Genomic DNA, 7,275 nt, shown 5'->3' on the forward strand with positions numbered 1-7,275 from the left:
ACACATATGGACTCAAACACACACACATCGACTCACACACACATCGCTGTGCACAGCAATCCCTGATGATGGCACAGCTATCAGTATCGCAATACTACGTATGAGTAAATAGCGTGACGTGAGCAATCGAAACAATAGAAATGCATAGAAGAAATAAGCAGAAATAAGTGTAAATTAAAGAGCAGCAGTACGCACAGGTAAGTTGAGAAGCAGACTACAGTCTAGATGATAGACTGGCAGTACGCCGACTCAATGACATACGCATTGCTACAGTCGACATAATAACCTGGCAATACGGTCAGCAGCTGAAAAAGCAGAATACAGTCGACATGAAAGGCTGGCAGTACACTGAGTGAGGTAAAGAAGCAGGCAACAGATTATAGACTGGCATACACTCATAATGGTAAAAAGGAAAATTAGCAGTGTAGATAATAGTGGCAGTGCACTGACGTTAATGAATCAGCAGGCAGCAGGCCACATGAAAGACTGGCAGTAACACCATCGCAGCGTCATAAAAGCACAGCTGAAAAAGGGAATATTTAGCAAAATAATAATAAAAATGTGTTTTGTGCAGAAAAACATTATGATTGTAAAATCTGCCACCTTATTTGTTTGATAATAGTAAGCAATGAACCTGAGTTGTTATCTGCACACAAACATAATCATTGTAATATCTGGCAACCAATTAGTTTCATAATAGTAAACAATGAACCTGAGTTGTTAGCGTAAGAAGCAAGGAAATTTGTACTTAACATAGGCTTGGTGAGGCCTAGTCCCGTGAGGAGCCCCCGTCCTGGCCTACATTGCCGAGGCCGGGGAGGCAGCACGTTGGCAGGCTTGGGAGCTGGGCCACTACCCTCACACCCATCCCCCACCCGTGCAAGAATAATGGTATCTAAGCACTATAATATTATTATCTAGGGACTCTGTAGTATAAACTGGACGCATTGTGTTGGGGGGGGGGGTAAAGAGGACATGAGACTGTGAAGAAAAATCCGCAGCGTTATGTGTGTATGTATTGCATGTTAAACTCGTAAAATAAAATGTCCCCGTGAGCTCGAACGAACGCGCATCACTTGGCAGGGTCCGCCCCCCCCCCACGCAATTGGCGTCAGTTGGTACGGTCGAGCTCGCACAAAAAGTAAATAATTAAAATAAGAATGGCATGAAATCGCTAATTAAACAAATTTAAAGTTGACGGACGGGAAAACGGAATAGCCTAATCCCACCGCGGGGCTTGGGACGTGACGCCCGGCAATTTTTTCAGACTTGAACCGCACCGTCCGAGAGCCAAATCCCCCGCAAGTGCGAGGAAACTTTTATATAATAAAAAAGACTAGCGGTAAGTACCCGGCGTTGCCCGGGTGAAAGAGACAGACACACACATCGACTTACACATAGACATCGACGCACACACAAATAAACACATCGACTTACACGCGGACACACACAGATATGGACTCACACAGACATCGACTTTAGACACACATCGAGTCAAACACACACACAGACTTACACGCACATATGGACTCACACATACACATACATAGACTCACAAACACAGACATATGAACTTACTAGCGGTAAGTACCCAGCATTGCCCGGGTGAAAAATATCTTTAAAACGTCTCTTAAAAACCTTACATATACACACACAGATACTAAGGTATTGTGAAAGCCCGGTGGGCCGTTTGTACATTTCTCCACCAACAAAATTATAAGAAGCTTGCAAAAGTCCAAAAAGTTGTAGAAATTGTGGGGTAAATAGTTGATGTAAAAGGTTTCCGAAAATTGTGGACACCCCGAAAAAATATCTTTACCCCCGCGTAGGTATATATACGTCCACACCCTAAAAGTAGTATCTATTGACTCTGTAGTTGTATCTACTGACTGTACCGTAGTATCTACTGAGCCAGTAGTAGCTACTGTGTAGTAGTATTTAGTGATTGTAGTAACGACTGACCGTAGTCGTATCTACTGGGCCTACAGTAGTATCTACCGACTCTATAGAAGTAACAACTGTATAGTAGTATCCAATGACTATAGTAGTAACTACTAACTCTATAGCAGTATCTACTCACTTGATAGTATTATCTACTGACTCTAGTATCTACTCACCGTAGTAGTATGTACTGAATGTATAGTAGTATATACTGACTGTAGCAGTATTGACTGATTGTAGTGGTATATACTGACTGGTTTAGTATCTACAAACTCAATATAGCATGATCTACCAACTCGATAGCAGTATCTACTATCTCTACAGCAGTGCAAACCGTCTGAGGTGGTACCTGCTATCACTACAGCAGTGCATACTGACAGTGGTGGCACCTGCTATGACTACAGCAGTACATACTGACTGGTGGTACCTGCTATGATTACAGCAGTGCATACTGACTGTGGTGGTACCTGCTACTTTACTTAATAACCAGGCTACAGTCTACATTACTGACTGCCAGTACAATCACCCAGCTTAATAACCAGGCTACAGTCTGCTTTATAGACTGCCAGTACGCTCACCCAGCTTAATAACCAGGCTACAGTCTGCATTATAGACTGCCAATACTCACCCAGCTTAATAACAATTTCGACAGTCTACATCATAGACTGCCAGTACAGTCACCCAGCTCATTAACTATGTGTACAGTCTATATTATAGACTGCCAGTGCACTCACCCAGCTTAATAACAATTTCGACAGTCTACATAATAGACTACCAGTACACTAACTCCGATAAAGAAGCAGGCTGCAGTCTACATATGTAGATTTTCAGTAGTTTAATATTTACAGATTAGTAAGAATCCAAATTTTACTCACATTTTATTTTGTATAATTTTTGTACGTACGTGACTTTCGCGAAAGTACCTAAAGACTTAGTAAAATTCCAAAAAAAGTACGGTAACGAAGTTGTTGCCGCCATTATGTTTTTTAAATTTGCCGAGAACAAAACTCATAAGAAATCAACTTAGCTTACCTGTAACTATGAGCAGATGTACAGAAAAACACATTCCTGCGGAGGGAGCTGGTAGGAACGTTGGGTTGCTCGGTCAATGGCCAGGGTCAACGGCGGCGTGGTGGATTCCGTAAATATGGGCGACTGTGAGGGCGGGCACAAGCCAGCGTGAGTAGGTTAAACGTTGAACTTTACAGGTAGGAACAACAGGTTCCAAACTGCCCAACAGGGATTATTTGTCTGTCGTGCATCGGAATGCAGCCCACCCATGCACCCCCCCACCCCACCGACCGCCGAGCAGGGCCACGATTGGTTGAGGATGTCGGGGAGGGTGGGGGGAAGGTAAACACGCCCAATCATCCAACTTCCCCCTCCCCCAAACGCCGAGCGGGGCCGCCATTGGTAGAGGTGGGGTGTAAACACGCCCACTCATGCAATCCCCTCCCCACCGAAGACCGAGCAACGCCGCGATTGGTTGATGATGTCGGGGAGGGTGGGGGGAAGGGTAAACATGCCCACTCATCCAAATGCCCCCCCCCCTGAACACTGCACTGAGTGTGTGCGAGTCTGAGAGTGTGAGAGTGACTGTGAGTGTATGTGTGTGTGAGTCTGAGAGTGTGAGGGTGTGTGTGAGAGAGTCTGAGAGTGAGTGTGTGTGAGTCTGAGAGTGTGAGGGTGAATGTGTGTGAGTCTGAGAGTGTGAGGGTGAGAGTGTGAGGGTGAGTGTGTGTGAGTCTGAGAGTGTGAGTATGAAAGTGTGAGAGTGTGATAGTGAGGGTGTGTGTGAGTCTGAGAGTGTGAGTGTGTGTGAGTCTGAGAGTGAGGGTCAATGTGTATAAGTCTGAGAGTGTGAGGGTGAATGTGTGTGTGTGAGTCTGAGAGTGTGAGAGTGACTGTGTGTATGAAAGTGTGAGAGTGAGTGCGTGTGTGAGTCTGAGAGTGTGTGTGTGTGAGTCTGAGAGTGTGTGAGTCTGTGTGTGTGAGAGTGTATGTGTGTGTGAGTCTGAGAGTGTGAGAGTGAGTGTATGTGTGTGTGTGAGAGTGTGAGAGTGTATGTGTGTGTGAGTCTGAGAGCATGAGAGTGAGTATCTGTGTGTGAGCCTGAAAGTGTGAGAGTGTATGTGTGTGAGTCTGAGAGTGTGAGAGTGAGTGTGTGTGTGAGTCTGAGAGTGAGTGTGTGTGAGTCTGAGAGTGTGTGAGTATGAAAGTGTGAGGGTGAGTGTGAGTAAAAGTATGAGAGTGAGTGTGTGTGTGTGAGTCTGAGAGTGTGAAAGTGAGTGTGTGGAGCGAAAGCATAAAGATAATTAATTAATATTAAAAAACACATTTAAAATATCAAAATTTTAAGCGTAAATAAAATGTTTTTTACCAAAAAGTACACGTGTTAGTCCCTGGGTAGTGTTACTTTCTATGCGCGGACATCTCAAAAGTTACAAATGGGCGAAAATTCCCCTCAAACTTAGTTTTTGTGACACGGACAGTGAATTTTGATTTAAAGCTTTCGTGACTGCAGAGATTCATCTCCTTGGTTCTTTCGGTAAAGTCACGTAGAAGGGAAATAATAAAATAAAAAAAGCAAAAAAAAAAAAAATCTTTTTTTATTTTATTATTTAAAAATAAAGCATAATAAATAAATATTTTATTATATTATTAAAAAATAAAGCATTAACAATACATTTTTTATTATTATTTTATTATTTCCCTTCTACGTGACTTTACCGAAAGAACAAAGAAGACGGACAGTGAAATTTACAAATGTAGCTATTTCCAAAGAGAAAACGTGTGCATTTGTGTAATTCTTTCCTTGATATAAAGTCCTGGTCACAAAACCAAAATGGATGGGGAATAATAGCCATCTAATATACTTAGGAGGCTTAAGCAATTAAAAAAAAACACTTTTTACCCAGGGAAAAAATCGTTGTGCAGAGTGTATATTTACCATCATCAAACATAGCTTAATCCCTAACATCTTTTAACATATAAGAGTGATACAAAATAGTAAACATAAACATCTTCTTGGTTCTTTCGGTAAAGTCACGTAGAAGGGAAATAATAAAATAATAAAAATAAAACATAATAAAATACAATTCTCACGACGTTTCGGCCACAACGCAAGCAGCCGTCCTCAGGTGAAGACCAGGTCTGTCGGGGAGACAGCGTCTGAATGAAACACCACCACGCTTGGAGCGTATATTTAAGCTGGGTTGGAAGGGGAAGAGCGCCTTCACAAAAGAATTTGCATATCAAGAGTAATTTAGCATATTTATGGGAAATGCAGATATGGGATTAGTACTACAGTACTTGTGAAATGCGTAGGAGGTGGGCGGGGAGTTTCAAAGTCATATTATGCCCGTGCATTATGCAGGATTAGCAGCATCAAAGGGAGGGGATAGGGGTAGCATTAATAAAGGGAAGGAATGTTAATAGTATGTAGCTGCAGTAACTAAACAACCACGTAAAAAAAACATTTAAATGTTTTAACGGGGCTGTGAAGTTGCGTGACCTTACCGTGTAGATTGTCGACGGAAATGAGACCCCCCCCACCCTGAATCGGCCATTTCTAAATGAATCTACAACCTTCGATTCTTTTGCGCGATTCAGAGAATCGATTCTTGGCGCAGTCGGGTTTAAAATTACACAGTTTAATTTTCATTGGTATGTAACGTGTCGTCAGGTCTCCTCTCAAACAGAATATCCTTGGGACATTCTGTGTACAGGAAAGCCACCCACACAGATTCCTACTTGAAACCGGATTCCCACCACCACCCATCTCAAAAGAATTCTCTCATCAAAACGCTATACCACAGAGCCCATGGCATTTCTGACCAACACCACCTGGCCGGTGAATTAAGACATGTACATCGGGCCCTCAGGATGAACGGATACTCTGACCGCACCATACGCCAAGCTGTTTCTCCCACCATACAGAAACAGCCACATAAAACTCCGACCAAAACTATCACGTTACCATACATAGCAGGCGTGACCAAAAAGATCTCCAAAATTCTAAACAAACATAAGATCCAAGTCCGATTCAGTACAGTGCATAAAATCCGTGATCTGATTCCATCTGTGAAGGATGTCGTTCCTGACTTACAGTATCCTGGAGTCTACAAATTGAGTTGCATTTGTGGTGATTGCTACATTGGAGAAACGAAACGTCATGTTTCTGATCGTGTCCGCGAGCACAAGTCAGATCTGAAACACGGCAGAACTGATTCTTCGGCTGTTGCCGATCATTGCTACAACTCTGGGGGCTCTCATGAAATTGTCTTTTCCGAGACCAAGGTGCTCTGCAAACCTCCTGGCTACCATCACAGGTTTGTACACGAAGCCATACAAATATACAAACACAGACATAATTTCAACCGTGATGAGGGTTACAAACTGAGTAATCATTGGAAAGATGTGATTAACCATGCGAAAAAGATGTAACTACACTTATTTGGACCATCTTATTTGACGGACAACTATTACATTTTATTGATAGACAGCCAGTTTGTTGTTTTACCAGTTTTAGTTTTTACTTGCTTTCTTTTTTCACACTTTTGTTATGTATGCTAGGTGTTAGTTACAAACCGCACCTCTCCATAACAAAGGACTCAGTCCTTTGTTATGCAGTCTATTCTTAGTCTTAAGCCTCACCTTACCATATTAATAAAAAGTGTGCCGTTCCTGGCCCTTCCCCCCTCAACCATTATATATACGGGGTGGTATTTCTTGTGATCTCTCATTTACTTGATACAGCTGTCGTGGCTTTGACGGTTCCACCTGAAGACGGAGGCTTGTGTTGCTTCCGAAACGTCGTGATTTTTTATTTTGTTTTATTTAACTTTTATTAATTTACATTTTTTACCTACGTGACTTTACCGAAAAAACCTAAGAATATGAATCCTTGCAGTCACGAAAGCTTCAAATCTAGAAGTGACGTTTATAGGTAAGAAAAGAAGGATACACATGGATGCACACACAGACATGGACTGTCACACAAACTCCGACACAAACATACATGAACTCACACACGCACATAGAGCCACACACACATGGACTGACACACACACACATGTACGTACAGACACACAGACATGGATTTACAGACACACACACATGGACGCACACATTGACCAAAACACACACAGAAAGAAATGTACTTACACTGACTGACATGGAGCAACGCACACACAAAATGCAAATCAATTTATAACATTTTTGACATGCGTTTTTCTGGATTCTGTTGTTGTTATTCTGTCTCTCACTGTTCAAATAAACCTACCATTAAAATTCTAAATTGATCATTTTTTTTGTCAGTGGGCAAACGTACAA

This window comes from Lethenteron reissneri, chromosome 69 (genome assembly GCF_015708825.2).
Source record: "Lethenteron reissneri isolate LAM-NWPU_2019-01 chromosome 69, ASM1570882v1, whole genome shotgun sequence".
Taxonomy (NCBI): Eukaryota; Metazoa; Chordata; class Hyperoartia; order Petromyzontiformes; family Petromyzontidae; genus Lethenteron; species Lethenteron reissneri.